Source organism: Hypanus sabinus, chromosome 23, assembly GCF_030144855.1.
Source record: "Hypanus sabinus isolate sHypSab1 chromosome 23, sHypSab1.hap1, whole genome shotgun sequence".
In the NCBI taxonomy this organism is placed as follows: Eukaryota; Metazoa; Chordata; class Chondrichthyes; order Myliobatiformes; family Dasyatidae; genus Hypanus; species Hypanus sabinus.
In genome coordinates, this window is record NC_082728.1 from 548,272 (window position 1) to 571,930 (window position 23,659).

The window sequence follows — 23,659 nt, forward strand, 5'->3', positions numbered from 1 at the left end:
GTAGTGTTCATGGGTTCAATGTCCATTTAGGAATTGGATGGCAGAAGGGAAGAAGCTGTTCTTGAGTCACTGAGTGTGCCTTCAGGCTTCTGTACCTCCTATCTGATTGTAACAGTGAGGAAAGGGCATCTCCTGGGTGCTGGGGGTCCTTAGTAATGGACACTGCCTTTCTAGGACACCGCTCCTTGAAGAAGTCCCAACTACTTTGTAGGCTTGTACCCAAGATAGAGCTGACTAAATTTTCAACCCTCTGCAGTTTCTTTCAGTCCTTTGCAGCAGCCACCCCCCCCCCCCCAATCCCAGACAGTTACACTGCCTGTTAGAATGCTCTCCACAGTACATCTATAGAAATTTTTGAGTGTTTTTGTTGACATCTCAAATCTCTTCAAACTCATTATGAAGTATAGTGGCTGTCTTGCCTCCTTTATAGCTGCATCAATATGTTGGGACCACGTTAGGTCCTCAGAGATCTTGACACCCAGGAACTTGAAACTACTCACTCTCTTCACTTCTGATCCCTCTGTGAGGATTGGTATGTGTTCCTCGTCTTGCCCTTCCTGAAGTCCACAATTAGCTCTTTTGTCTTACTGACGTTGAGTGCAAGATTGTTGCTGCAACACCACTCCACTAGTTAGTATATCTCACTCCTGTATGCCCTCTCGTCGCCATCTGAGATTCTACTAACAATGGTTGTATTGTCAGCAAATTTATAGATGGTATTTGAGCTATGCCTAACCACACAGTCATGGGTATATAGAGAGTAGAGCAGTGGGCTAAGTGCACACCCCTGAGGTACACCAGTGTTGATCGTCAGCGAGGAGGAGATATTGTTACCAGTCCGCACAGACTGTGGTATTCTGGTTAGGAAGTCGAGGATCCAATTGCAGAGGGAGGTACCGAGGCCCAGATTCGGTAACTTCTCAATCAGGATTGTGGGAATGATGGTGTTAAATGCTGAGCTACAGTCATCTGGGTCTCTGTCTATAGGTCAGGTGCAGAAACGATGCTGTTGGTCTCCGTCTACAACACTATTGTGGATTATTTGCAACTTGGATCATTGGTAGTAGATCACAGAGATAGGCCTTAGGCCTTTCATGCCCGTGCTGACATTGTTGCACAGCTGCACTAATTGCATTTGCCCAAATCTTTCTCTGCCTTGCCTATTAAAGTGCCCGTATAAACATCTCTGAAATATAGTCACTCTAACAGCCTCCTCCACAACCTTCTCTGGCAGCAAGTTCCAGATATTAACCATTGTGTTAAAAAAAATCCTCAAATTCACTATAAACCACCTTTGCCTCATCAAAAACTAATTCTTCTATTTTAACACTCTTAGCATGGGGAAAAAAATTCTAACTATCTGTATATTATGTTTTATAGAACATAGAAAACCTACAGCACAATGCAAGTGCCCTTTGGCCCACGATGCTGTGCCAAACATGTACTTACTTTAGAAATTACCTAGGGTTACCCATAACCCTCTATTTTTCTAAGCTCCATGTACCTATCCAGGAGTCTTTTAAAAGACCCCATCGTATCCACCTTCACCCCAGTTGCTGGCAGCCCATTCCACACACTCACCACTCTCTGCTTAAAAAAAAACAACTTATCCCAAACATCCCCTCTGTACCTACTTCCGAGCACCTTAAAACTGTGCCCTCTTGTGTTAGACATTTCAGCCCTGTGAAAAAGCCTCTTGACTATCCACACGATCAGTGCCTCTCATCATCTTACACACCTCTTATCAGGTCACCTCTCATCGTCCGTCACTCCAATGCGAAAAAGCCAAGTTCACTCAACCTATTCTCATAAGGCATGCTCCCCAAGCCAGGCTACTTCCTTGTAAATCTTCTCTGCACCCTTCTTCCTCTAGTGAGGTGACCAGAACTGAACAAGTGGGGTCTGACTAGGGTCCTATACAGCTGTAACATTACCTCTCGGCTCTTGAACTCAGTCCCACGATTGATGAAGGCCAATGCACTATATGCCTTAACCACAGAGTCAAGCTGTGCAGCAGCTTTGAGTGTCCTATGAACTCGGGCCCCAAGATCCCTCTGATCCTTCACACTGTAAGAGTCTTACCATTAATATTATATCTTGCCATCATACTTGACCTATCAAAATGAACCATCTCACATTTATCTGGGTTGAACTCCATCTGCCACTTCTCAGCCCAGTTTTGGATCCTATCAATATCCCACTGTAACCTCTGACAGCCCTCCACACTATCCACAACACCCTCAACCTTTGTGTCATCAGCAAATTTACTAACCTATCCCTCCACTTCCTCATCTAGGACATTTATAAAAATCATGAAGAGACAAGAGTCCCAGAACAGATCACTGAGGCACACCACTGGTCACTGGCCTTCATGCAGAATATGACCAGTCTACAACCACTCTTTGCCTTCGGTGGGCAAGCCAATTCTGGATCCACAAAGCAAGGTCCATTTGGATCCCATGCCTCCTTACTTTCTCAGTAAGGCTTGCATGTGGTACCTTATTAAGTACCTTGCTGGAATCCATATACACTACATCTGCTCTACCTTCATCAACGTGTTTAGTCACATCCTCAAAATATTCAATCAGGCTCAGAAGGCCTGACTTGCCTTTGACAAAGCTATGCTGACGATTCCTAATCACATTATGCCTCTCCAAGTGTTCATAAATCCTGCCTCTCAGGATCTTCTCCATCAACTTACCAACCACAGAAGTAAGACTCACTGGTCTATAATTTCCTGGACTATCTCTACTCCCCTTCTTGAATATGGGAAGAATATCTGCAACCCTTCAATCCTCTGGAACCTCTCCTGTCCACATTGATGATGCAAAGATAATCGCCAGAGGCTCAGCAATCTCCTCCTTTGCCTCCAAGAGTAGCCTGAGGTATATCTCGTTTAGTCCTGGTGATGTATCCAACTTGATGCTTTCTAAAAGCTTCAACACATCCTCTTTCTTAATGTCTACATGCTCAAGCTTTTCAGTCTGCTATAAGTCATCCCTACAATCGCCAAGATCCTTTTCCGTAGTGAATACTGAAGCAAAGTACTCATTAAGTACTTCTGCTATCTCCTTAGGTTCCATACACACTTTTCCACTGCCACACTTGATTGGTCCTATTCTCTAACGTCTTATCCTCTTGTTCTTCATATACTTGTAGAACGCCTTGGGGTTTTCCTTAATCCTGCTCACTAAGGCCTTCTCATGATCCCTTCTGGCTCTCCTAATTCATTCTTAAACTCCTTCCTGCTAGCCTTACAATCTTCTAGATCTCTATCATTGCCTAGTTTTTTGAACTTTTCATAAGCTTTTCTTCTTGACTGGATTTTCAACAGCCTTTGTACACCACAGTTCCTGTACCCTACCATCCTTTCCCTGTCTCATTTGAATATACAGTACCTATGCAGAATGCCACACAAATATCCCCGAACAGTTGCCATATTTCTGCCATGCATTTCCCTGAGAATATCTGTTCCCAATTTATGCTTCCAAGTTTCTGCCTTATGGCTTCATATTTCCCCTTACTCCAATTAAACGCTTTCCTAACTTGTCTGTTCCTAACCCTCTGAAATGCAATGGTAATGGAGATTTATACACCTCTTTTGGGTCACTCCAAAGTTCAAAGTAATTTTATTATCTAAGTACATGTCACCATATAAAATCCTGAGGTTCATGTTCTTGTAGGCATACTCAATAAATCAGATAACCATAGTAGAATGAAGACCACACCATCAGGATGGGCAGCCAGTGTGGAAATGGTAACAAACTGTGCAAATACCAAAAGCCAGAAGAGGTAAGAGAAAATAATAAATAAATAAATAAACAAGCAAGCAAGCAGCAAATATCAGGAACATGAGATGAAAGACTCCTTTGAAAAGGGTCCATAGGTTGTGGGAACAGTTCAGTGTATCTCTGGAGCCGTGTTCTTTAGCCTCTGCCTGTATGCAGGTAGCAACAGGACAGCAGGTTGATCAGATTTCCAGCCCCCTTCACACCAGGAAAATCTAGTCCAGATCATCCATTCTCTCCCCATAATTACAGACCTCCAACCCAGGCAACATCCTGCTGAATCTCTGTCTATATACTCTCCCTCAAACATATCCTATCTATAGTGTTAGAACCAGAACTGCACACAGTACTCCAGTTGAAGTCTAACTAGTATTGTGTGACATTGCAAAGTAGTATAACTTCTATTTTCTGTACCCTGATTTATGAAGGCAAACCTGCCGTATGGCTTCCTTGCCACTTGGGAGCCCTCATGCAGTATTCCCTAAAGGGTAACTTACAGGTTGAGTCGGTGGTAAGGAAGACAAATGCAGTGTTAGCATTCTTTCAAGAGGATTAGAATATAAAAGCAAGGATGAAACGCTACACTAATTGTGAGCTGTTTTGGGACCCTTATCTAAGAAAGGATGTACTAACATTGGAGAGCGTCCAGAGGAAGTTCATGAGGATGATTCCAGAATGAAAGGGTTTACATATGAGGAACGTTTGGCTCTGGATCTGTACTCGAATTTAGAAGAATGAGGGGGTGTCTCATTGAAACTTATTGATTATTGAAAGACTTAGATAGAATGGATTTGGACTTATTGATTATTGAAAGACTTAGATAGAGTGGATCTGGAAGGGATGTTTCCTATAATGGAGTATTCTAGGACCAGAGGGCACAACCTCAGAGTTGCGGGACATTCATTTAAAACAGAGATGAGGAGGAATTTCTTTAGCCTGAGGGTGGTGAATCTGTGAAATTTATTGCCATGGATAGCTGTGGAGGCCAAGTCATTGCCTATGTTTAAAGTGGCGCTTGTTAGACCATATGAGCAGAATTAGGCCATTTCGCCCATTGCTCCTGCTCTGCCATTTCACCATGGCTGATCCATTCTTCCTCTCACCCCTAATCTCTTGCCTTAGTTGTTGATTAGTCAGGGCATCAAATGATATGGGGAGAAGGGAAGATAATGGGGTTGAGATGAAATGGCGGAGCAGACCTGATGGCCTAATTCTGCTCCTATGTTTGATGGTCTATCTCAGTGCATTGCCATTTTGAGGAATGATGGGCTTGAAGCCCAACACCAACATTCCTACCTATTTACTGTTTGGGCTTCCCCCATTTGACTTCGCAAAATACATCGCCTCTCAGTTGTTGGGATTAAATTTCATTTGTTAACGCTCTGCCCAACTTTTCATCTCATCGACATACATTCTGGAGACATTAGAGGCTGTGGTAGAACAAAGGACTCTGGGAAAATCCTGGCAATTCTGGACAATGTTTTTCACCCTCTGCACTTTCAGTAATAGACTAATTCAGCTGTGCTGTTCCGAAAAGCTATATGAGATCATTCTTACCCCTCCTGTTTAACTGTTTGAGGTAACTTATTTTTTATTCTTTCTTATATATTTTCTAATATTTGTATATTTGTTTTTCTGTGCACTTCTAATGCTACTGTGACACAGTAATTTCCTTTGGAATCAATAAAGTATCTATCCTGCTTATAGTCTTAGATACAGAACATTATTGTACGGTGGGGTTCTTTGGCTCATAATGTTGTGTCAACTACTGTTTCCCCTAAGCTGTGCAGATGCATGGCTGCACATTAACTGGAATGGTCCCATGCAGATAGCTTTTATTGCTGTGAAGCTGGAATTTTCTTTAATATAATGTTGTGGCAACCCACTTCCTGCACAGGCGAACCAGCTCACAAATAGCCAGCGCGCGGGGAGAGACTTTGGTAATGCACCTCTGACGTCATTTCCACCCAGAGAGGGCGGGAGCTAGGGATTAAAAGCCAGTGCCGCGAAGTTTGAATACACTAGTCTCGAAACGATTTACCGACTGCATGTCGTTGCTTCTAGCCCTGTATGTAGTACATCGCTACATTGGTGACCCTGATGGTCCAAACGGGATTTGGACCAAAGATGACTTCACCTGTTCATGCAGTTTTGCTAAAACTGCCGACTTTCTGGACGCTGCAATCACGCGTGTGGTTTAGCCAAGCAGAAGCCCAGTTCCAGATTCGGCAGAGCTCTTCTGATTCTACGCTTTACTATTACATGGTGTGCTCCGTTGACCAGGAGACAGCCGCCCAGGTTGTGGATTTCATACAGTTGCCCCGGAAGAAGGCAAATATGAAGTGTTCAAAGCACTGCTCATTGGGACCTTTGGCCTCTCAGGGCATGAGCGAGGTGCCTGCCTGCTGCACCTGGACGGTTTGGGAGACAGGCCGCCGTCGGCATTAATGAACGAGATGCTGGCCTTGGCTGACAGACACAAGCCCTGCCTCATGTTTGAGCAAGCGTTCCTGGAGCAACTGCCCGAGGATATACATCTGCTGCTGGCTGACGCAGATTTCAGTGACTCCCGGAAGGTGGCGGCCTGGGCAGATGTGCTGTGGAAAGCCAAGAGGGATAGCATGGTGTCCATCGGTCAGATTACCAAGCCATGTGCCCAGCAGCAGACCAGACCAGGCCTGGCAGGGGGGCGCACACAGCACAGAGGCAGGAGTGAGGAGGCCAGTGAACAGTGGTGTTTCTACCACCAGCGGTGGGGCACAAAAGCCCGCCGTTGTCGCCCACCCTGCAAGGGCCAGGGCCAGCTGTCGCTAATGGCTATAGCGGCTGGCCAACAGGACAGCCTCTTGTACGTCTGGGACTAACAGTCGGGACACTGCTTCTTGGTCGACACCGGAGCGGAAATCAGCATCTTAATCCCTGACGGGGTACAACACCCGCAACAGGAAGCCAGGACCCACCCTGAGGGCCGCAAACAGCAGCACGATACGGACCTATGGCACCCGCGCAGTGCAGCTGCAGTTCGGCGCCAGCCGGTTTACGTGGGCTTCACACTGGCCGCCGTGGCCCAACCACTCCTGGGGGCAGACTTCTTGCGAGCTCACAGCCTGCTGGTCGACTTGCAAGGGAAAAGACTGGTACATGCCGAGACTTTCAGATGTTCTCCCTGGGTGAAGCCAAGTTGCCAGCCCCACACCTGGACTCCATCATGCTGTCGGACAACGAATTCACCAGAATCCTAGCAGATTTTCCATCGATTCTAGCACCGCAGTTCATGGCAGCCATGCCCAGACATGGAGTACAGAACCACATCCCGACCAAGGGACCACCTCTCCACGCCCGCGCACGAAAGCTCCTCCCGGAAAAGCTCCGCCTGGCGAAGGAGGAATTCAAGAGAATGGAGGAATTGGGGGTCGTATGGAGGTCCGACAGCCCATGAGCCTCCCCCCTGCACATGGTGCCCAAAGCAGCCGGGGGTTGGAGTCCATGCGGCGACTACCGCAGATTGAACGAGGCACCGCTACCCTGTGCCGCACATACAGGACTTTGCAGCAAACCTGCACGGGGCAAGAATCTTTTCCAAGGTAGACTTCATCGGGGGATACCATCAAATCCTGGTACACCCTGAAGACATCCCCAAAACAGCACTCATCACCCCGTTCGGACTGTTTGAATTTCTCCGAATGCCGTTCGGCTTGAAGAATGCCACACAGACATTCCAGCGGCTAATGGATGCGGTGGGACGCAAACTGGACTTCGCGTTCATCTATTTGGACGACATCCTCATAGTCAGCAGTAGTCGCCAGGAGCATCTGCCCCACCTCCACCAGCTCTACTCCCGCCTGAGTGATTTTGGCCTCACGATCAACCCGGCCAAATGCCAGTTCGGACTCGACACCATCGACTTCCTGGGCCACAGGATTACCAAAGACGGGGCAACACCTCTGCCCACCAAGGTAGACGCAATCCGCCGCTTTGCCGGGCCCAACATTGTTAAAGGCCTGCAGGAGTTCGTTGGTATGGTGAACTTCTACCACCATTTCCTCCCCTCAGTAGCCTTTTGTACACCCTGATGTCGGGTAAAGGCAAGGACATTACTTGGGACGAAGAGTCTGCAGCCGCTTTTGTTAAAGCCAAGGAAGCCTTGGCAGATGCCGCGATGCTGGTGCACCCCAGAACGGACGTTCTGATCGCCCTCACATCCGACACAGCAGTCGGTGGGGTGCTGGAGCAACTCATCGAGGGGCACTGGCAACCCCTGGCGTTCTTCAGCAAGCACCTACGACCACCCGAACTCAAGTACAGTGCTTTTGACAGGGAGCGGTTGGCACTGTATCTGGCAATCCAGCATTTCAGGTACTTCTTAGAAGGCAGGCTGTTCACCAAGTTCACGGACCACAAACCGTTGACCTTTGCGTTCACGAAGGTGTCCGATCCCTGGTCGGCTTGCCAGCAGCGACATCTGTCCTACACCTCCGAGTACTCAACTGACATCCATCATGTCTTGGGAAAGGACACTGTCGTGGCGGATGCATTCTCAAGACCAGCTATCCAGGCCCTGTCCCTGGGGGTGGACTATGCAGCACTGGCGGAGGTGCAGCAGGCAGACGGCGAGATGCCCAGCTACAGGACTGCAGTCTTGGGTTTGCAGCTGCAAGACTTCCTCGTAGGCCCAGGTGAGAGGACCCTCCTGTGCGACGTGGCTACCGGCCAACCTCGCCCCATTGTCCCGGCAGCCTGGCGGCGGTGAGTTTTCATCTCCATATATGGTTTGGCGCACCCATCTATCAGGACAACCGTTCGGCTGGTCTCCAGCAAGTACGCGTGGCACGGACTTCGCCAACAGGTCAGCGAATGGGCCAGAACGTGCACGCAGTGCCAAACAGCCAAGGTGTAGCAGCACACTAAAGCCCCGCCACAGCAGTTCGAACCCACCCGCCGGAGATTCGACCACATTCATGTGGATATTATGGGGCCCCTACCAGTGTCACGAGGAGTGCGGTACCTCCTAACTATGGTAGACCAGTTCATGAGATGGCCAGAGGCGGTCCTGCTCACTGACACATCTGCTGATTCCTGCGCCCGAGTGCTGATTGCAACCTGGGTAGCACGCTTCAGGGTACCGGCCCACGTTACCTCTGACAGAGGTGCCCAGTTCACCTCCAGCTTGTGGTCGGCTGTGGCCAGCCTGTTGGGAATGCAGTTACACCACACAACTGCCTAACACCCACAGTCGAACGGACTAGTGGAACGCTTCCACCGTCACTTGAAGTTGGCTCTCATGGCCCGCCTGAGAGGACCTAACTGGGTGGACGAGCTTCCCTGGGTCCTGCTTGGAATTCGCACAGTGCCCAAAGAGGATCTGCACGCCTCGTCAGCCGAGTTGGTGTAAGGCGCACCCCTAGTCGTCCCAGGAGAGTTCATACCAGCCCCAAGGGGGCAAGAGGAAGAACCCGCGGCAGTCCTGGACAGACTACGCGAAAGGCTTGGCAACCTGGCCCCTGTACGACTTCACAGCATGGACAGACCCCGGCTTACGTACCCAAAGACCTGCAGAACTGTAAGTTTGTGTTTGTACGAAGGGGCGCACACCGGGCACCGCTAAAGGGGCCGTTCAAGGTGATCAACAACAGGTCCACGTACGTTCTGGACATTGTGGGGAAAGAGGAGGTTTTCACGGTGGACCGACTCAAACCAGCCCATGTGGACTTGGTACAGCCGGTCAATGTTCCGGCACCGCGGCGCAAAGATAGACCTCCTAAACAGAGGCTGATCCAGACTGTGGACATTGGGGGGTGTATCGCCGGTTCTGGGGGGGGGGGGGTTATGTGGCGACCCACTTCCTGCACAGGCGCACCGGCTCATAAATAGCCCGCACGCGGGGAGAGACTTTGGTAATGCACCTCTGACGTCATTTCTGCCCGGAGTGTGCAGGCGCTAGGGATTAAAAGCCAGCGCCACGAAGTTTGAATAAACTCGTCTCAAAACGACTTACCGACTGCGTGTCTGTACGTAGTACATTGCTACAATGTTAATTTAAAGTGCTGCATAGTTTTCAGGCCTTGTAAAAAATTCCGCTCAGGGCAATGGTTGGTACACACAATTGTAAAGAAAAAATTAGTGCCGACCTATACAAACCTACTCCATGATCAATCTGACTATCTCCTCCCACATATCCCATAGCTTTTCATTTTTCTTATGTCCATGTGCCTCTCTTAAGAGTCTCTTAAATGTCTCTCTTGTTTTAGCTTCTACCACAAACCCTGGTAGTGCTTTCCAGGCACCTACCACTTGTGAGTATGTTTAAAAAAAAACTACTCAAAGTTCAAAATAACTTTTATTGTCGAAGTTCATATATGTCACCATATGCAATGGTGCTAGAAACTTTGTGAACCCTGTAGAATTTTCTCTATTTCTACATAAATATGACCTAAAATGTGATCAGATCTTCATTTAAGTCCTAAAACTAGATAAAGAGAACCCAATTAAATAAATAACACAAAATATTATACCCGTTCATTTATTTATTGGGAATATGGTAGTATTACATGTATTTGTTGGAAAAAGTATGTGAACCTCTGGGGAAATGCCTTCTACAAAAGTTATTTGGAGTCAATGAGATGATTTTGGTGGTGTGGGTCGTAGAGGTACCCTGCCCTATGAAACTGACACATAAAGTCAGGTGACTGGCAAAGCCTGCTCAACCAGAGTGCAAAAGGCAAAAACTGCAAATACAAAAAGAAAGAAACAATAATAATTAATAAATAAGCAATAAATACTATGAACATGAAATGAAGAAACCTTGAAAGTGAATGTACGCAAGTCCTTGAAAGTTGTGGGAACATTTTAATGGTGGGGTGTGAAGTTGAGTGTAATTATCCCCTTTGGTTAAAGAGCCTGATGGTTCAGGGGTAATAACTGTTCCTGAACCTGGTAGTGAGAGTTATGAGGCTCCTTTGCCTTCCTAATGGCAGCAATGAGAAGAAAGCTTGACCTGGCTGTTGGGGGTCCTTGATGATGGATGCTGCTTTTGTGCAACTGCGCTCTGTGTTGATGTGCTCAATGCTTGGTAGGACTTTACCTGTGGTATATTGGGTCATATCCACTAGTTTTTGAAGGATTTTCTGTTCAAGGGCATTGGTATTTCCATACCAGGCTGTGATGCAGCTAGTCGATATACTCTCCTTTATACATCTATATAGAAATTCGTCAAAGTTTTAGATGTCATGATGAATCTTTGCAAAATTCTAAGGAAGTAGAGCTTTCTTTGTTTTTTTTTGTGATTGCACTTATATGCTGGGCCCAGGACAGGTCCTCTAAAATAATAACACCAAGGAAGTTACAGTTGCTGACCCTCTCCATCTCTGATCATATGGTGAGGACTGATTCATGGACCTCCGCTTTCTTCCTTCTGAAGTCAATAATCAGCTCCTTGATTTTGCTGACATTTAATAAGAGGTCACAACCAAGAAAAAATCTGCAGATGCTGGAAATCCAAAAAAAACACCCAAATTGCTGGAGGAAAGCAGGCCAGACAGCATCTGTGGAAAAGAGTAAACAGTTGACGTCTTGGGCCAAGACACTTCATGAGTTCAGTTGAAGGGTCTCGACCCAAAACATCAACTTTTTGCTCTTTTTTATTGCTGCTGCCTGGACTACTGAGTTCCACCAGTATTTTGTGTGTGTTGTATTGGCTAAGAGGTTGTTGCTCTGGCACCACTCAGCCAGATTTTCAGTCTCTCTTCCATATGCCAATTCATCGTGACCTTTGATTTGCCCTAGTTTGCAGACGGTAGTGTCATCAGCAAATTTAAATATGGCCTAGTCATAAATATATAGTGAGTAGAGTAGGGGGCTAAGCACACAGCCTTGTGGTGTGCCTGTGCTGATGGAGATTGTGGAGGAGATGCTGTTGCCAATCTGAACTGACTGGGGTCAGCAAGTGAGGAAATCAGGGATCTAATTGCACATTGAGGTATTGAGACAAGGGTCTTTAAGCTTATTGATTAGTTTTGAGAAGCTGGTAATATTGAATGCCGAGATATAGACAATAAAGAGCATCCTGATGTATGGATCTTTGCTGTCCAGATGTTCCAGTGTTGAGTGAAGAGCCAATAAAATGGCATCTGCCATGAACCTATTGCTCTGTTAGGCAAATAGGAGCAGATCCAAATTGCTTCTCAGACAGGAGTTGATATATTTCATCACTAATCTCTCAAAACACTTAGTCGCTGTGGACATAAGTGCTACTGGACAATGGTCATTGAGACAGGTTATCACAGTCTTCTTGGACACTGGTATAAGTGAAGTCTGCTTGAAGCAGGTGGGTACCTCAGACTGCCGAAATGAGAGGTTAAAGATCTCAGTGAACACACCAGCCAGTTGATAAGCATGGGGCTTTAGTATTTGGCTAGGTACCCTATCTGGGCCAGATGCTTTCTGTGGTTTCACCCTCCTGAAGGATGCTCATACATCGGCCTCGGATCCTGAAGTCATAGGATCATCGAGGGCTGTGGGACTTTGTGATGGCTGCTCCATATTTTGACAGTCAAAATGAGCATAGAAGGCATTGAGCTCAACTGGAAGTGAAGTCCTGTTGTTGCCTATGTCACTTGGTTTAACTTTATAAGTGATGATAGTATTCAAGCGTCCACAACTGTCGAGCGTCCCTCATAGATTCAGGTTCAGTCCGGAATTGCCTCTTTGCCCGTGAGATGACTTTCCAGCGATGGCACATAGAGCTCTTGTAACTTTCTTGCTTGCCAGACTTGAATGCTTCTGATGTGGCCCTCAGCAGATTGTGGATCTCTCGGTTTATCCAGGGCTTCTGGTTGGGAAGGTTAAATGATTTTGTGGGAACACATTCACCTCCAGCTGTTTTAATAACGTCCATGACAACCATTCGATCAGAGTCGCAGATGAGTTCTTGAACATGGCTCAGTCCACCAGTTCAAAGCAATCCCATCACCGCTCCTGTGCCTCCAGCAACCACCTTTTTGTTGTCCTAGTTGTTGGAGCTTTGTTCTTTAGCCTCTGCCTGTATACAGGTAGCAGGACAGCCAAGTGAGCAGATTTACCAAACTGTGGTTTGGGCATAGAACGACAGGCATTCTTTATCTCAGTATAATAGTGGTCTAGTGTGTTTGGACCTCCTATGTTGATGGTAATTAGGCGGGGTCTTCTTGGAACAAGCCTAGTTGAAGTTCCAGATTATGATCTGAAATGACGTTTCTCTTACATTTCCTTAATCTTTCCTCCACTCACCTTGTGGATGTCCTCTATGCCAACACAGATGCCCTGTGCAGGAAAGCACAGAGTTGACTGTACTTCCTCAGAAGGCTGGCATCATTCAATGTTTGTAGTGAGATGCTGAAGATGTTCTATCGGTCAGTTGTGGAGAGCGCCCTCTTCTTTGTGGTGATGTGCTGGGGAGGCAGCATTAAGAAGAGGGACGCCTCACGTCTTAATAAGCTGGTAAGGAAGGCGGGCTCTGTCGTGGGCACAGAACTGGAGAGTATGACATCGGTGGCAGAGTGGAGGGCGCTGAGTCGGCTACGGTCAATCATGGAAAACCCTGAACATTCTCTGCACAGCACCATCCAGAGACAGAGAAGCAGCTTCAGCGGCAGGTTGCTGTCAATGCAATGCTCCTCAGACAGGATGAAGAGATCATTACTCCCAACGCCATTCGGCTCTACAATTCAACCACCAGGGGCAAGACATGTTAAAGTGCCGGGGTTAGGACTGAGCTTAAGTTACCACTCAATGCACTTTAGTAAGCTATTTAAGAACTTTTTAAAAGCTATTTATTAATGCTTTTTGGGAGGGTGATTTTAGATGCATATCATATTTATACTGAGTTAAATACTGTATGTAATTAGTTTTGCTACAGTAAGTGTATGGGACACTGGAAAAATGTTGAATTTCCCCTTGGGGATGAATAAAGTATCTATCTATCTAGCTATCTATCTAATATTGGCCATTGCCACGTTGTGAAAAGGGTGCTGGCTGTCCACTCTATCTATGCCCTACACAATCTTATACACCTCTGTCAAGATCTGCCTCTCATCTTTCTTCACTTCAAAGAGAAAAGCCCTATCTCACCAAACTTTCCTCAAAAGAATTATTTTCTAATCCAGGCAGCATTCTGGTAAATCCCTTTTGCCTGCTCACTACAGCTTTCCCATCTTACCTATAATGAAGTGACCACAGTACTCCAGGTCTGGCTTAATCAGATTTTTATAGAACTGCAACATGACTTTGCTGCTCTTGAGGCCAATCCTCTGACTAATGAAGGCCAACAAGCCATACCTTACCCAACACCACCCCCCACCCCATCAACTTTCACATCTTTGAAGGTGAACCCCACGATAATCATTAACCTTGTACTCTGCCTTCAGGTGTGATATTCCAAAGTGAATATCCGCCACTTCTCAATCCAGCTCTGCATCCTATGAATGTATCATCATAACCTACAATAGCCTTCGACACAATCCACAACACCTTCAACTTCGGCATTATCCACAACACCTTCAGTTACGACCCTATCCACAATACCAGCAAAGTTTGACACTATCCACAACACTTTCAACCTTTTACACTATCCACAGTATCAGCCTTCGACACTATCCACAACACTATCAACCTTCGACTATCCACAACACTATCAAACTTTGACTATCCACAACACTATCAACCTTCAACACTATCCACCTTTGACACTATCCACAACACTCCCAACCTTCGACACGATCCACAACACTCCCAACCTTCGACACTATTCACAACACTATCAACCTTCGACACTATCCACCTTTGACACTATCCACAACACTCCCAACCTTCGACACGATCCACAACACTCCCAACCTTTGACACGATCCACAACACTCCCAACCTTCGACACTATCCACAACACTCCCAACCTTCGACACTATCCACAACACTCCCAACCTTCGACACTATCCACAACACTCCCAACCTTCGACACTATCCACAACACTTTTCTTTTCTTTTTCAATCTTTTTATTGAATTTCATATATATAAAGAAAACATAACATAATAATGAATAGGTTATAAGTCCAATAGACTTGAGATTGCATTAATAATAAGATAACAATATCCTATTAAATATCAACAACAAAAAAATAGTATATTAATCAATCAAGTCTATAATAATATATGAAAAAAATAAAAATAATCATCAAAAGAAGAAAAAAAAATTTAAAAATACAAGAAAAAATATATATTGAAAAAAAACACTAAACTAAACTAACATGGGCAATAATAACAGTTTATATGTATATGATAGTGTCAAAAACTCCGGAACTCCATACCTGAACAAGAATAAGCAGAGAGAAGGTCTGGAAGAGGTCAAATTAATTCATATGAAAATGTCGAATGAACGGTCCCCAAGATTCTTCAAATTTAATTGAAGAGTCAAAAATAGTGCTTCTAATTTTTTCCAAGCTCAGATAAGAAATAGTTTGAGAGAACCACTGAAACGTGGTAGGAGGATTTACTTCTTTCCGATTTTGTAATATAGACCTTCTGGCCATTAATGTTACAAAAGCAATCATTCGTCTAATTGAAGGGGAAAACTGATTACCATCCTCATTTGGTATACCAAAAATTGCAGTGATAAAATGTTGTAAATCGATATTCCAAATTGAGGAAATGGTAGCAAATATGTCCTTCCAATAGTTATGTAAAGTGGGACATGACCAAAACATGTGGGTCAATGAAGCCACATCTGAATGACATCTGTCACATTGAGGGTTAATATGAGAATAGAATCGGGCAAGTTTATCTTTAGACATATGAGCTCCATGTACAATTTTAAATTGTATTAAAGCATGTTTAGCACATATAGATGAAGAATTAACCATTTGTAAAAATTTTTCCCATTTTTCTGTTGATATATTGAAGTTCTTTTTCCCATTCTTGTTTAATTCTACCTGATATTTCTGGTTGTATCTTCATAATCATATTATAAATAAAAGCCACTAATCCCTTCTGACAAGGATTTAAGGTAAAAATCAAATCTGAGAAATCCATTGAAGTTGACTTGGGGAAAGATGGTAGAACTTTATGTAAAAAATTTCTGATTTGTAAATATCTAAAAAAAATTAGATTTAGGTAACTTAAATTTGTTGGAAAGTTGGTCGAAAGACATCAAATTACCTTCAAAAAAAAGATCACGAAAACATTTTATAACTTTCCTTTTCCATATGCTAAAAGCTTGATCTGTCAAAGAAGGTTTGAAAAAAAAATTAAGTAAGATAGAGCTATCAAGAACAAAGTTTTTCAGAGTAAAAAACTTACAAAATTGAAACCAAATTCGTAATGTATGTTTGACAACAGGATTAGATATCAGTTTATTGAATTTAACTAAATCAGCAGGAAGAGAAGAACCAAGAACGGAGACTAGAGAATATCCCTGTGCCTCATTGCATTCTAAATTTACCCACTGTGGGCACAATGGTGAATCCAAATCTAATTTCCAATATATTAGGTTACGAATATTATTCGCCCAATAGTAAAATCTAAAGTTAGGTAAAGCTAAACCACCATCTTTTTTAGATTTTTGTAATTGCCTTTTACTTAACCTGGGGTTTTTATTTTGCCACACAAATGAGGAAATTTTTGAATCAATGTTATCAAAAAAAGATTTAGGAATAAAAATTGGTAAAGCTTGAAATAAATATAAAAATTTCGGTAAAATCATCATTTTAATAGCATTAATCCGACCAACTAATGATAAGGATAAGGGAGACCATCTTGTAGTAAGTTGTTGAATTTGATGGAGCATAGGTAAAAAGTTCAATCTAAATATATCTTTATATTTCTTGGTAATTTTTATACCTAAATAGATAAAGTTATCAGTAACAACTTTAAATGGTATCCTATCATTCAATAAAGTTTGCACGTTTAAAGGGAATAAATCACTCTTATCCAAGTTTAGTTTATAACCAGAAAAACTACCAAATTGAGCCAACAAGGATAAAATAGCGGGAATAGACCTGTCAGGATCAGAAATATATAACAACAAGTCATCAGCATAAAGTGATAACTTGTATAACTTCTCATTACGAAATACCAAAAATATTAGGAGATTCACGAATAGCAATGGCTAAAGGTTCTAATACGATATTAAATAATAAAGGACTTAAGGGACAACCTTGTCTCGTACCACGAGATGATTGAAAAAAAGAGGATCTGTAATTATTTGTAAGAACAGAAGCAACAGGTTTATAATATATTAGTTTGATCCATGTTATAAAATTAGGACTAAAATTAAAATATCTCAAAGCGTTAAATAAGTATGTCCATTCAACTCTATCAAAAACTTTTTCAGCATCTAATGAAATAACACATTCTGGGATTATGGGTGATGAAGTATAAATTATATTAATCAATTTTCTAACATTAAAAAAGGAATACCGATTCCTAATAAAACTGGTTTGGTCTTCTGAAATAATCTGTGATAGTACCTTTTCTAACCTAATGGCTAAAATTTTTGTAAGAATCTTAGAGTCTACATTTAATAATGATATAGGGCGATAAGATGCACATAAAGTAGGATCCTTATCTTTTTTAAGAATTAGAGAGATAGTAGCTTCATAAAAAGATTGAGGTAATCTCTTCTTAGCAAATGCATCATTAAAGATTTCACATAACCAAGGGGAAAGCAAAGAAGAAAAAGTTTTTAAAAATTCTATAATATAACCATCAGGACCAGGAGCTTTCCCTGAATTCATTAATGAGATGGCCTCTCCTATTTCGGCCGTAGAGATAGGAGCATCGAACAAGCTACGATCTTCATCTGTCAGTTTGGGAATATTCAAATTGTTAAAAAAATTATCCATCATGGACAGATCGCCATCAAATTCTGATTGATATAAAGATTTATAAAAATCTTGAAAAGTGTTATTGATTTCTTTATGATCAGTAGTTAGATTACCGTCTTGTTTACGAATTTTAATAATTTGTCGCTTAGTCGAAATAGCTTTTAATTGATTAGCTAACAGTTTACCAGTTCGATCACTATGGATATAAAATTGAGCCCTGGTCTTAATTAATTGATTCTCAATTGAAGAAGATAATAATAAGCTATGCTCCATTTGAAGCTCAACTCTCTTCTTATAAAGTTCTTTGGTAGGAGTCACGGAATAAATCTTATCAATTTCTTTAATTTTATCCACTAATAAAGCAATATCTAAATATCTTTGTTTTCTTTTACCAATGGAATATGAGATAATTTGTCCACGGATAAAAGCCTTAAAAGAGTCCCAAAGTATTCCTCTGTCAATCTCTTCAGTATAGTTTGTTGAGAAAAACAAGTCAATTTGCTGTTTTATGTAGTTAATAAATTCTGGGTCTTGAAGCAAAGTAGCGTTAAGTCTCCAAGATCTAGTATTATTGGAAAAGTCCGAAATCTTGATAGATAACTTCAAAGGTGCATGATCCGAAATAGTAATAGAATCATATTTACAATCAGTAACATCCGTTAATAAATGATCAATAAGGAAATAATCAATTCTAGAATAACTGTGATATACATGTGAAAAAAATGAAAATTCTTTATCTTTAGGGTTCAAAAACCGCCATATTTCAGTAATTCCCGAATCAACCATAAAAGAATTAATAAGTAAGGCTGATCTATTCGGAAGAATTCGGATAGGTTTAGATCTATCCATCAAAGGATTCAGACAACAATTGAAATCTCCACCCATTATCAACATATATTCTTTTAGATTAGGAAGGGAAGTAAATAAACGTTTAAAAAATTCAGGGCAGTCAAAGTTTGGAGCATAAATATTAACTAGAACCACTTTTCGATTAAAAAGTGAACCAGTTATCAACAAAAATCTGCCCTGTGGATCAGAAATAATTTCATGATGTGTAAACGAAATTGAGGGGTCTATAAAAATAGACACACCCCTAATTTTGGCAGTACAATTCGAATGAAATTGTTGACCCCTCCAGAACCTAAAAAAACGTTGATTATCCTCCCTCCTAATATGGGTCTCCTGTGCAAAAATAATAATAGCGTTTAGTCTATGGAATACTTTAAATATTTTTTTACGTTTAATCGGATGATTTAAACCATTAGTATTCCAAGAGATAAAGTTAATAGACTTATCCATCATGCCAATATTGGTTGTGTATATCATAAAAGGTTAAAAAGACACATAACCCATAATTCAGGAAGAAGGAAAAATGATTCAGGAGCAACTGGAGAACATGACACCTCAACAATATTAATAATTTAAAGTCGGCCCATAAACTAAAAGCAAAAAAATAAAAAGCAAAAGCGTGAAAAAAGATCCCTACCCCCTCCCCCAACCTCTCGAAAAAGAGCCAAGCGGCAGGCGCACGAACTAATACTAATATTACCCCCATTTTCAAGATGGCAACTTCATGAAAAGAAAGAAAAGAGAAACTATATAACACCCAGACATAAATACAGGGTTGTAAAACGAAAGAATATAAAGCAAAAAATCATTAATTAAAAAAAGATAACCATTGAAATTTAAAGTAGTGTAATATGCCTTTAAAAAAAGATTCCATATTCAAATATAAGAGAATGACGTTTCAAAAACAGAGACTTATGGGAAGAAGAAACGACATTTTGAAAGGACCATATTACAGAATATAAATGTAAATTCGCCAATCTTTTTTTTTCAGAAAAAAGGTCATCAAAATAAGATTAAAAAAGGATTCAATAACCACTACAATATATATAAAAAAAGGTCCAAAAATTCAAGACATTCGTCCCATTCTCAAATACAGGCAAATAAAGGCTTACGGAAAGCAAAGTCTTATGGGAAAAAGAAACGACATCTTAAAAAATAAATCGTTATTACAAAATCTTAACGTGTATATCTAATCCAGAGGAAAAAAAACTTAATTAAAAAAAAACATTATAGTAAAATTAAAAGAGCATCTGTAAATCATGATAATAAAAAAAACAGGTCTACAGACCAAAGTAAAAAGCTATACCGCAGCTTCATAAGTTAAAGCCTAAAAGCGGAATGGCGTCTTCTCTCCAAAAATTCTTCAACATAACACATAGTTCAACTTGTACTAGAAGACCGATATTCTTCAACGAATTTCTTCGCTTCTTCCGGAGTATTAAAGAAGCACTGACTGTCATCACTCAACGTAATTCTGAGATTCGCTGGGTATCTTAAAGCTTGTTTAAGTCCAATCGAATGAATCTCTGCCATCACCGGTTTAAAAGCGATTCTCGCCCTCATCACCTCGAATGAATAATCCTCAACAATACGAAACTTGTTGTTTTTGTGAGAAATCATACCTTTCTGATGAGCTAATGGAATTAAAAGCTCTTTCTCCGGAGGATAATGGAGACGGACAATCACAGCTCGTGGCTTGTCTCTCTCAGCCGAAAATCTCGGAGCTCTGTGGGCACGGTCAATAGTAGGTTTAACCCGCAAAGCGTCCTCGCCAAAAATTTCCCACAATAAGTTAGAGAAATATTCAGTTAAGTCATCAGACTCAACATTTTCGGGAAATCCAATAATACGCAATTTCTGTCTGCGAGATCAGTTTTCAAGATCGGTGATTTTAAACTTATTCTGCTCCACTATTTTAGCGGTCGATCGTACCTTCTCCTCCAAAGTTTCGATTGTACGTATTTTTTCACAAATTATCTTGTCAAGAGCCGCAAACTTTTCTTCATGCCGTTCAATATCTGCTGCCAGCGATTGGAGCTTGGTATCAAATGATCTAACGACTTCTTCAAGCTCAGACATTTTCGCAGTAAGTTTATTTTCCAGACTTGCAAGTTTAGTATCCAGTTTAGTATCCAGAAGACTGGAGATTGCATCGAGAGATATAGGGTCTTTAGACGATTTCTTAGGTACAGACATTTTAAGTTTGAAAAAATTAAATCAAGTATTATTTAAAAAAAATAAATCGTAAATATCAACCCATGTAGTTAGGTACGAAAAGATTTGATTAAAGGGTGATTATAGCTTAAAAAATGAAGAGCGCCTAAAAGGCAGATGTCTACGTCGCCATCTTGAAACTCCACCCCCTCCATCCACAACACTCCCAACCTTCGACACTATCCACAACACTATCAACCTTCTAAACTATCCACTATCAACCTTCCACACTGTTCATAGAAACATAGAAAATAGGTGCAGGAGTAGGCCATTCGGCCCTTCGAGCCTGCACCGCCATTCAGTATGATCATGGCTGATCATCCAACTCAGAACCCTGTACCTGCTTTCTCTCCATACCCCCTGATCCCTTTAGCCACAAGGGCCATACCTAACTTCCTCTTAAATATAGCCAGTGAACTGGCCTCAACTGTTTCCTGTGGCAGAGAATTCCACAGATTCACCACTCTCTGTGAAGGAGTTTTTCCTCATCTCGGTCCTAAAAGGCAGAGAGTGCCTTAATCCCCTTTATCCTTAAACTGTGACCCCTCGTTGTAGACTTCCCCAACATCAGAAACAATCTTCCTGCGTCTAGCCTGTCCAATCCCTTTAGAATTTTATACGTTTCAATAAGATCCCCCCTCAATCTTCTAAATTCCAAGAGTATAAGCCTAGTCGATCCAGTCTTTCTTCATATGAAAGTCCTGCCATCCCAGGAATCAATCTGGTGAACTTTCTTTGTACTCCCTCTATGGCAAGAATGTCTTTCCTCAGATTAGGGGACCAAAACTGCACACAATACTCTAGGTGCAGTCTTACCAAGGCCTTGTACAACTGCAGTAGAACCTCCCTGCTCCTGTAATCAAATCCTTTTGCTATGAATGCCAACATACCATTTGCCTTTTTCACCGCCTGCTGTACCTGCATGCCCACTTTCAATGACTGGTGTACAATGACACCCAGGTCTAGTTGCATCTCCCCTTTTCCTAATCGGCCACCATTCAGATAATAATCTGTTTTCCTGTTCTTGCAACCAAAGTGGATAACCTCACATTTATCCACATTAAATTGCATCTGCCATGAATTTGCCCACTCACCTAACCTATCCAAGTCACCCTGCATCCTCTTAGCATCCTCCTCACAGCTAACACCGCCGCCCAGCTTCGTGTCATCTGCAAACTTGGAGATGGAATTTAATTTCCTCGTCTAAATCATTAATATATATTGTAAACAACTGGGGTCCCAGCACTGAGCCTTGTGGTACCCCACCTGTCACTGCCTGCCATTCTGAAAAGGTCCCGTTTATCCCCAGTCATTGCTTCCTGTCTGCCAACCAATTCTCTATCCACATCAATACCATACCCCCAATACCGTGTGCTTTAAGTTTGCACACTAATCTCCTGTGTGGGACCTTGTCAAAAGCCTTTTGAAAATCTATACCACATCCACTGGCTCTCCCCTATCCACTCTACTAGTTACATCTTCAAAAAATTCTATAAGATTCGTCACATGATTTTCCTTTCACAAATCCATGCTGGCTTTGTCCGATGATTTCACCACTTTCCAAATGTGCTGTTATCACATCTTTGATAACCGACTCTAGTATTTTCCCCACCACCGATGTCAGACTAACTGGTCTATAATTCCCCAGTTTTCCTCTCCCTTTTTTAAAACGTGGGGTTACATTAGCCATCCTCCAATCCTCAGGAACCTATCTAGAATCTAAGGAGTTTTGAAAAATTATCACTAATGCATCCACTATTTCTTGGGCTACTTCCTTAAGCACTCTGGGATGCAGACCATCTGGCCCTGGGGATTTATCTGCCTTTAATCCCTTCAATTTACCTAACACCACTTCCCTACTAACATGTATTTTCCTCAGTTCCTCCATCTCATTAGACCCTCGGTCCCTTACTATTTCCGGAAGATTATTTATGTCCTCCTTAGTGAAGACAGAACCAAAGTAGTTATTCAATTGGTCTGCCATGTCCTTGTTCCCTATGATCAATTAACCTGTTTCTGACTGTAAGGGACCTACATTTGTCTTGACCAATCTTTTTCTTTTCACATATCTATAAAAGCTTTTACAGTCAGTTTTTATGTTCTCTGCCAGCTTTCTCTCAATCTTTTTTCCCTTTCCTAATTAAGCCCTTTGTTCTCCTCTGCTGGACTCTGAATTTCTCCCAGTCTTCAGGTGTGCCGCTTTTTCTGGCTAATTTATATGTTTCTTATTTGGACTTGATACTATCCCTAATTTCCCTTGTCAGCTACAGGTGCACTACCTTTCTTGGTTTATTCTTTTGCCAAACTGGGATGAACAATTGTTGTAGTTCATCCATGCGATCTTTAAATGCTTGCCATTGCATATCCACCATCAACCCTTTAAGTATCATTTGCCAGTCTATCTTAGCTAATTCATGTCTCATACCTTCAAAGTTACCCTTCTTTAAGTTCAGAACCTTTGTTTCTGAATTAACTATGTCACTCTCCATCTTAATGAAGAATTCCACCATATTATGGTCACTCTTACCCAGGGGCCTCGCATGACAAGGTTGCTAACTAACCCTTCCTGATTGCTCAATACCCAATCTAGAATGGCCTGCTCTGTAGTTGGTCCTCGACATGTTGGTTCAGAAAACCATCCCACATACATTCCAAGAAATCTTCTTCCTCAGCACCCTTACCAATTTGGTTCACCCAATCTATATGTAGATTGAAGTCACCCATTATAACTACTGTTCCTTTATTGCACGCATTTCTAATTTCCTGTTTAATGCCATCCCCAACCTCACTACTACTGTTAGGTGGCCTGTACACAACTCCCACCAGCATTTTCTGCCCCTTAGTGTTATGCAGCTCAACCCATATTGATTCCGCATCCTTCAAGCTAATGTCCTTCCTTTCTATTGCGTTATTCTCCTCTCTAACCAGCAGTGCTACCTCACCTCCTTTTCTTTCCT

The 23,659-nt window shown here is 42.3% G+C and overlaps 1 protein-coding gene across 1 annotated transcript in view; it reads left to right on the forward strand.

Annotated features, from left to right (window-relative positions):
* Positions 1-23,659, forward strand: part of LOC132379857 (phosphoribosyl pyrophosphate synthase-associated protein 1-like) — an 89,436-nt gene that overhangs the window by 28,733 nt on the left and 37,044 nt on the right. The window lies entirely within an intron of this gene.